The sequence below is a fragment of the Meleagris gallopavo genome, chromosome 4 (assembly GCF_905368555.1).
Source record: "Meleagris gallopavo chromosome 4, MGAL_WU_HG_1.1, whole genome shotgun sequence".
Taxonomy (NCBI): domain Eukaryota; kingdom Metazoa; phylum Chordata; class Aves; order Galliformes; family Phasianidae; genus Meleagris; species Meleagris gallopavo.
In genome coordinates, this window is record NC_139407.1 from 19,094,704 (window position 1) to 19,103,756 (window position 9,053).

General features: G+C 43.5%; 1 protein-coding gene across 1 annotated transcript in view; it reads left to right on the forward strand.

The window, feature by feature from the left end:
* CXXC4 (CXXC finger protein 4) overlaps window positions 1-8,606 on the forward strand; it is a 170,986-nt gene extending 162,380 nt beyond the window's left edge. Inside the window, exon 7 of the transcript XR_014882874.1 lies at window positions 33-8,606. The gene's annotated coding sequence lies outside the window, so the exon portion shown is untranslated. The remainder of the gene's footprint in view (window positions 1-32) is intronic.
* The last annotated feature ends 447 nt before the right edge of the window (window positions 8,607-9,053 follow it).

A 9,053-nucleotide genomic window follows, 5' to 3' on the forward strand; every position in this document is an offset into this window, starting at 1 on the left:
TCTTTATGTCTTTTTTTTTTTTTTTAACACAGGTATTCGAATTCCTATTAACCCTTCCATCAGGAGCCAATTAAAAAAAGATGGTCAAGCGATTTTTAATCATTTTGTGATGGTTTAATAAGCCTCCTATTATCTCTCTTCTGTCCATACCGCAGCCCTCTGCTGCATAAACTCACTGGTTTGTTGCTGTGCAGATTCTCAGAGGCTCCCAGGTGGCGATAAAAGGATATGAAAATAACATCAAGTGGGGAAGAAAAGACATTGACCCCAAAGACTCCGTTATGATGAATGGTGGTAATATGCAACAATTTGGGGCACTTCTGTGTTTTTGCCTTGCCCAAAATTCTGAGTATATGTTAAGGACTGCCTGGAGAATTTCAGCTGTCGGGGGGCACTCCACTTTGAACGCTGTTGTGCTCTTAAAAGTTATATCCCTGCACTGGAGCACAGCTGCGTGGCCATTTTGAGTGTGGACTGAATTAGTTAAGATACACAGTTTGTACCTTTTTACTATGAAACTGGGGTTTTTAACTTGTTTTTCTAGTTACTGATATTGATGGTTACAGAACACCCACGTGATTACCAAGCACTGTTTCTAGCCATGAAGAGCAAGCAGTGCAATAATTTAATAATGATAATTAAAAAAAAACAATCAAACGAAACTAATCCAAAAGAGGGTCTATTTTTTTTACTACAGCATCCACATCTAAACACCAGCATTCATTGTCATTGATAACAGAGAAGAAAAAAGTCTACTAGACTTAGGAAATGGTTTTAAATTTTTATGAGCTCTCTGTAATGCCATCCTCAGCTACTCTAGCTAAGATGAAATTGCAAGGTTTACCCACTGATGTGCTTTGAGAAATAAATCAGAAACTAATTGTCTGACATTAGAGAAGAACTTGTTTTTACCTCCTCCCACGCCACTCAACATAACTATTTCTGTTTCCTTTATACTGTGTAGTAGGTGTCAATGTATGTGATGAGAGCATATATATTTATTATTACACTTGGATTCTTCATGCAACCCATGAAATTGATATGCTTCCTGTGTGAGAGTTAGTCAGAGACATACTTTAATTCTTATTAAACTAAACCTTTACCAGGGGGCAGGGAGATTTCAAGGGAGTCTCTGCCATGTAAAGAAATCATGCTGTCTTTCCGTATATGAATCTTAGTACAGTCGGACCTCAGACTGTATAGAGCAAGAGATGTGAAATGAGTTATGAGTACAGAGAGTTTGAATAATTGACGGAAATTTCAATGCAATTAATATAAAGTAAAGGACGTGAACTCATTGCTGATAAATTAGGGTTTGTGGATTATTATGGCATGGTAAATCCAAACGTCAGCCACCCCCCCATTTTTCTCTGCTGTAAAGCAGCAAAGCCCGTGCTTCTAATGCAGATTTGTTATGCTCTGGCATATCTAATTTCTTAAACCAGAAAGACAAAGATGACTGATGCCAAATTCTGGGAGGGTACATTTTAAAAATCCCAATGCTATTTTAAACATGGGCTAAAATGAGACCATTGTGTGGTTAATATTTATCTAGCATCCTCTCTGGTTGAGGCACATCTTGTCATATAGAGCAATGCTGTTAAAGTAGTTCATGGGAATGATGTGCATGACTCCTCTTGCTAATGGGAGCTGTGTGCATAGAACAATTTAGCTGTTACTGCTCTGAGGAGAACTTGAATAGCAGGGGCTTGGAGACAAACAAAACAAAAAGAAAGCTGCTAAGGGCATTCTGAAAATACACTCGCTATTCTTTCTCTTCCCAAGCGTTGCTGCGGTAAGCAACTGCTTCAAAATTCCTCTTTAAACAAGTGACATGAAAAGGAAAAGAGCATGACTTAAATCAACAGCCATTCAGAACAGAGTGGGTCCCAAACTAACCTTGGGGGTAAGGAAGGCTGGTGGGGGGCACCGTGCGGCCGTTCCCTTTGGTTTATTTCACTTCATTTGCTGGTAGTTTAGAGAAAGCATCCCTCATGGGAGCGTTCTGACCCAAATATCTGGGATGCTGTACAGAACATGGGCAGGCCAGGATTTCAGAAATACAACTGCCTACAGTTAGGCACCCAGCAAAGCACTTGAATATTCCACCCGGCCCCCAACCCCCAGGCAATGGGATTGCTTATGCATTTAAGGCTAGAGTGCTTAAGAGCTCCCTTATGTATAGGTTGGAGAACTTAGACATGGGTGCGGACCCGACCGTGAGCTGTCTGCTATTGTAGAGCTTGGCCGGAGGGAGGCTTTCTGCATTTGATTGTTGTGGTTTTTTTTTATCACTTTGCTTGTTGAGGATTTTCCCAACCAAGCTGTATGCAGCAAGCTGCCTTTAAATGCACTGCAAAGCATGTTTCTGAACCTTTCCTGAACCTTTTAATTGTGGGGTAGGCTGCAGATACACAGGTTGTAACAGGGCTGTGTACAGCTCCTAAGGTTATGGCAAACACATAGCAGACTGGAGAGCAGCTCCTTTTAAAGGCTAAGCTAATTATCAGTGCTCCCTTATTTCCCAGTCAAGCCTACAAAAACCTGGGATATTAAAAATGCCAAAGAACATCATGGAAATCACCATCCTTTCCTAAATGATGCCATGTACATTTCTTAATGAGTAAAAAGGTGGCTTCAGGTAGTGGGACAGGATACAGAAACCCTGATTCCAATTCCTACTCCCACCAAAAGATGTATGTATGGCCCTGGGCAAGCCACTGACCATTTGGTTCCAAATCTGTAAAAGGGCAATATATTTTTCTGCCTTTTGAGTGATGAGAGCCTAACATCCATTAGTAACCGTGACACACTCAAATATTAATTCTTAAGTGCTTAGATACATCAGTAGAAGAATTTTCCAAAGAGACATTATTGAACAGATCCGTGCATTCTTTTTGGTAATATTCATTATAATGTGTTGCTGTGTATCTTTATTCCCGATGTTTTATTTATTACAAAGTACTAAAGGTTAGGTATCCTTACAGGAGTGGATTGACTTGGAGGAGTTCCACAGGGAATGTAAATGTTTTCTATATCAGAAGATTAATAACATAACAGGAAAAAGAAAAAGTTAAGGCTTCCATTTGATTGAGACAATAAATAAATGCCTTCACTTTGGCTCATGGTCTACCATCTAGCTATAAGGTTCTTACGCTTGTTCAGTCTCACTCTTAACTGCCACACTTTTTGTTTTCTTCTACTTCTAGAACTGATAAACTAAGTGCTGCCAAAAAGACAACCAACCAACTTTCCAAAGCACATAACAAATATCGCTCCATATTTCCTGAACTGAATGTTACTGCGGGACAGTCCGTGACACCAACAGGAATGCCGCCTTGCTATTTAGTTGTCAGGTCCAGCCCAGGTCTGACTATTAGTGACAGGAGAGAAAAGAAGCCAAGCTACTGATACAGGGTTAGCTTAAAGATGAGGAAAGGCTGATAGACAGGAAAAGTATTTAAATTCCTTTTGAGAAAGCTGAGTGTTTCTCACATATAAATCGGGGCTAAATGTTCTGACTACATTCCTGTATCTTGTGTTACAGATATCTACTACATCATCCTGTCCATTCCATTCCTCATCCTGGTTTCCCTTATGCTCACTGATGTGGTCTTCCTTCAGGGCTCTTTTTGTCTCTCATTAATAATCTCTAATCATTAATTACCTCTGTAACCCAGTGGAATGTCTCCATTTCCTTAATCACCACTGAAAGTCTTTCAGGAGCTCTCCGATTACAAGGCACTACATAAAATGCGGGGTGCTATTGCCACTAAAACCTTCTGTGGTTTTTATACTGTTGCTATGAGGGCTGCTCCGAAAGTAATGCCTCCTATTTTATGACATTAGTCTATGAAGTTGAGGTTGAACCTTCTTGCCAGTAATCTGTTACATTTTGTTACTGTGAGATAGATGGCAGCAGAGGGGCACTCTGACGGAATGGTGTTTGATATGGATGTGCGTATGAACTGTAATTTAATTCCTCCATACAGGAAAAAATGGCACCCACTGACAATCATTAATGCTTGCTGAACATTTCTGGAGACCAAACAGTGGATGTGAGCACAGTGAGGTGTTGGATGGTGCATTTCAGCTGTGGTGACACAACAGTGGGTCACCTCCACTGGCACAGATTTGTACAAGCATGGTATGCAGGCTCTTGTACATCACTGGCAAAAATACACAGCTAATAGTTGTGACTGTATTGAAAACTAGTGTTTTGTAGCTGAGAATTTGCTCTTTCAAACTGTGTTATTGTGCCCTTTATATCTGTTCCAGTTTACATGGAAATAAACAGGAGGCATTACTTTTGGAGCATCCTACTATATATCCTACTTGATACTTGTCCTGTTCATCCAGTACTTTGATGCAGAATTTGTAACAGTGCACTCTGCTTTATTACTCCCAGTGATCCTTTTCTGTCCACTCTTGGCTGGTACCCTGAACCACAAAGGTGCTGTGTTGTACTGGTATCACCAAGGCACTTTAAGTCACTTTTCTGTAATTTGGACCCTGAGCTGATCCCAAAGATTGCTCACTTTATGAGCTATATCAGTCTAAAGACAGCTCTCTGTGGACAACTCTGCAATTCAGAGCCACAGAGAGTCCCTTCTGAGTGTTCTGCAACGCAGCCAAGTCGTACCCTCTCCTCTCCCCAGCAGGCACTGAGCACAGCTACATGTTGGTCAGAGCAGGTTGCAGAATGGAAGAAGATTTAAACCCGTTTTGCTAATAAAACTGAATTCAAGCCATAACAAAAATAATTCATGACACATTTCTGTCTGTCTTTAAAGGACTTTAAAGAAAGGAAAAGGGTTAAAGCACCTGTGTCAGTTAAAGCAAGAGGGCTCCTTTTATAGGTTAGGAAACTAAGACAATGTCTCAGTTTACTACTGGCTACCAAAATAGCTGAAGATTAAGTTTTTAAAGTAGTTTTCTACTGTGTACAAAGAGCAAAAGGAGAGGTCTAAAGATCTTCCAATGTCTGTGCTTCCTTAAATTCCTCCTGCTGTTTATAGCTCTCCTGTTGTATTTTTCTTGAAGAAACAAAAGCCCATAAACTTCAGCCTTCTTCTCCCTGCCCTGCCCTTTTCTTGAAGAAAACGATACAAAGCTAAAAGGTTGCCCTTGGATCTGCTGTACGCTGCCTGACAAAACAAAAATCCAAAGCACAGAAAGGGATTTTGATTAACGGCATTTTGGCCAGCGTTTAGAGCAGAACATGCGGCGCTGCTCTTCGACTTTGCCCTTTGCTCGGATACCCACAAGACACAGTCTGCATCCATGCCGTGTGCTCTGCCCACAGCCTGAGATCAATGAGGTCTATGCAAAAAGAGAGCACCTGCCACAGCCCGTTACTGTTTTTATTTATTGTCGGTGTTATCAGACCACGTAGGAAACCTAACCACAAATATTGTCTGAAGCACTGTGTAAACACTGAACAGAATGATGGCCCTGTCCCAAAGCGATTACAAACTAAACAGAGGACGGAAGACCACAGACAAGTACAGAAAGACAGATGGAGAATAAAGGAAATGAGAACGCTCAGTGCGGCTGACAGCAGCAGTACCTCACCAGCAGCATAAAGGCTGTCAAAGCTTTTGTAGACGTCATGGCAAAGGAGGGCTTTAAGGACATTCTGGAGAGCTACCGAAATAAATCCGAGAGCGTTTGCACAGCATAACCTCTAAGTATAAGAGAGGCCACAGAGGAGAAAATGAGGATGAGAATGTAGGAGGATGGTAACACTGGACAAAAGGAGAGGGTATGTTTCAAGGTTCCAGCAGTGTTTAAATGTTACAGCTGCCAGCAATCCTGGCTGTGTTTAGCAGCGGTCCCTTAGTTTGCTCCTGACCAGTCCTGCTGACCCATATCCCACTCCAAAAAGGTACATAAGGACAGAGCACAGCAGAGCTGAAAGCCTGCTCAGCAGGCAGGGCAGTCACTGGAGCTGCTCTGTTCCTTGTTTGTGCCTCCTGACAATGAGAGATGATAGGTGGGGTCCCAGGGGGCCTTGAGAATGAAGATAGGCAGCTTATGTTGATGCAAGATAGGGGAGGGGGAGGCGGTGCAGGGATGCCAGGAGAGGGGTGACACGTTCAAAGTGACAGGCTAGGAAAATGATCTTTGAAGCAGCAGCAGCAGCATTCAGTATGATTAGGGCTTGTGTCGGGGCCAGAGAAAAGGATGTTGCAGCAACTGAGCTGTTAAATAATAAGAACTTAAGCAAGGATTTTAGCTGTGACGGAGAGTGGAAGAAGATGCACCTTAAGAGCTGGATGATGTAGGAACTGAGTGTGGGCTGATATGAGCAGCTGAAAAATTGAGGCTCCACCTGTATGTAACAGAGGTCAGAGTCGATGCTGCCACGCAGTCAGGACAGTGCCACGCAGTGTGACAGAAAGCATGGTAAGCTGTGCCCAGCATCAGGAAACAAGGTGGGCATAGAGCTGGGGGGACAGAGAATGCTAGCTAGCAAAAGTCCAGGCACTGTCTTTCCCTCATCTCCTGTTCAGCTCTTCTCTCTGCAGCCATTAAATGCAGACAACTATAGGAAGCTGCCTAGGATAAACCATCAACTAAGCCAAGAATTTAAATGCAGTCTCAGTAATACTTCTGTTCTCACGTGGTCTAGATTCTGCTCACATATACCCACGAGGTTGCATCTCTCATCTAACTCAGAAAATACAAATCCTTTCCTCTGTGCTCAGTAATAAACTGTGCAGACATTGTGCAGTTTTCTGCTGTATTCCTAGAAAAAGATTACCAGCAAGATTAAGGCCTCTGGTTTTGAAGGGAGGTTTCACAGGATTAAATATTATCCAGTCTACTTCTGAAAGCGAGGATAAAATTCAAGAAAAGACAATGAATTACATTACTTCAAATATCACAGACTGCGATGTTGGTGGACGGGATAATGAGAAAAAACAAATACTTCTGCACAGAAGTAACACCTGGGGAAGGCGCTGCGGGGCGGCAGTTCCCGAGTGCTGCCAGCAGAGGGCGCTGGCGGCTACCCGTCTGATTTGGGGGCCGGAAGTCGAGATTTCCCTGGGTAGCGTTTCCCAGGAATAAATCAAGTACAAATGAATAACCTTTGATTTATAATTCCTAATGGAGATGTACATCATACTAGCGTGTCATTACATTTCAACGTTGGCCATTATGGTGCCAAACCTGTAGTCATCTTCTTCCGCATCATAATCAGCGATGAAGACGTACGTTTCCGTTCAGCACAATTAGATTTGCACATTTCTTCATGGCAGCTGAGGGCACTGGGCAGAATACCTGCTTCGGCTGCCTCTAATCCCGCGGAGCGCGGCTGCGGAGATACCGGGCAGGGCGAGAGCGGCACGGCTCCCGGCGGGTGCCCGGGGAGCCGCGCCGAGCGGGGGGTGCTCGACCCCGCGGCACAGCCATTGGGGACGGCGGCAGCGCCTTCTGGTGGCCGCCCGCAGCAGTGCGCCCTGTGCTGGAGGCGGGGCCCACGGAACTTGGGATCTGTGGCTGGCGGAGCTGCATTCGTCCGAGATGCAACAGAACAGATGCGAACTCAGGCTGGAAAAGACCCTTGTTTGTGACTGGATTTACATTACTGTCTTTATGTATATCTGTTGACGTTGATGTGGCAAATGATTTCGGCTTTGCTGCCTGTCTGCCTGTAAGATGTAGAGTCAATAAAGGCAAAGCTTAAAAACTCTGATGAGAATCCCAACTCTTTTCCTAGTAAAGCACGCTCTAAAAAACAGCTTGCCCCGTGACAGTAAATAGAAAACAGAAAATTTACTCAGCAATGAAAAACAAACAAACAAACAAACAAACAAACAACAAACCCAATCCTCACTGGGGATGACTAAGGCAATGAATTACTTGAAGGTAAAAGCTGGGATTCTTCTTTTCAAAGAACAAAGAGCAAAAGGGAATGAATGCTACTTGTATCACAGAATCACAGAATAGTAGGAGTTGGAAGGGACCTCTAGAGATCACCAAGACCAACCTTCTGCTAAAGCAGCTTCTCTAGATTAGGTTGCAGAAAAGCATCCAGGTGGGTCTTGAAAATCTCCAGAGAAGGAGACTCTACAACCTCTCTAAGCCAGTTCTGCTGCTCTGTCACCCTCAAAGTAAAGAAGTTTTTCTTCATGTTCACATGGAACTTCCAATGTTCCAGTTTGTGCCCGCTGCCCTTTGTTCTATTGCTGCATGCCACCAAAAAGAGCCTGGCCCCATCCTGCCCTTCACTTTTTCATAAGCATTTATTAGATCCCCCATCAGTCTTCTCTTCTCCAGACTGAACAGCCCCAGATCTTTCTCCCTTTCCTCCTACAGGAGACGCTCCAGGCCTCTTTGTGGCCCTCTGCTGGACTCTTTATGAGGTTCCCTGTCTTTCTTGAACTGGGGAGCCCAGAACTGGACACTGTACTCCAGATGCAGCCTCACCAGGGCAGAGCAGAGGAGGAGGATCACCTCACTTGACGTGCTGGTCATGTGCTTTTTAATGCACCCTTGGATTCCATTGGTCTTCTTGCCTACAAAGGCACACTGCTGGCCCACGACCAACCTGTTGTCCACCAGGACACCCAGGTCCTTCTCCGCAGAGCTTCTTTGGAACAGGTCAGCCCCTAACCTGTACTGATGCACGCGGTAATACCTTCCCAGCTGTAGGACTCTGCTCTCTCTATATGAACATGCTACTTCCAGTGTTGAAGACGGAATCCTTCTCTACTTGTACCAGGGTGAACTGGGAATAACTCCATTGAAACTGGAAGATGTAACAATGTAGAAGCAGACTGAGAGAAAAATTATGTTCTTGCAATGCTTACTTAGTAAAATATGTTTTACTAATGAATGTGGTAGCTGCGTATGTCACTCTCAGCTTCCTATTTTCACCTTAGAATGTGTTAGTAGTGCCCTAATTAAAACTGCATGGTTAGCAGAGCCTCGGATTTGGTCAAAATTGTTAGGATTAAAAGTTGTGCAAAACCAGACCCTCAGACCTGATCCTCTTTGAATTTCAATGGAAGGAGTTTGAATTCAAATCCCCAGATGTGAACTTG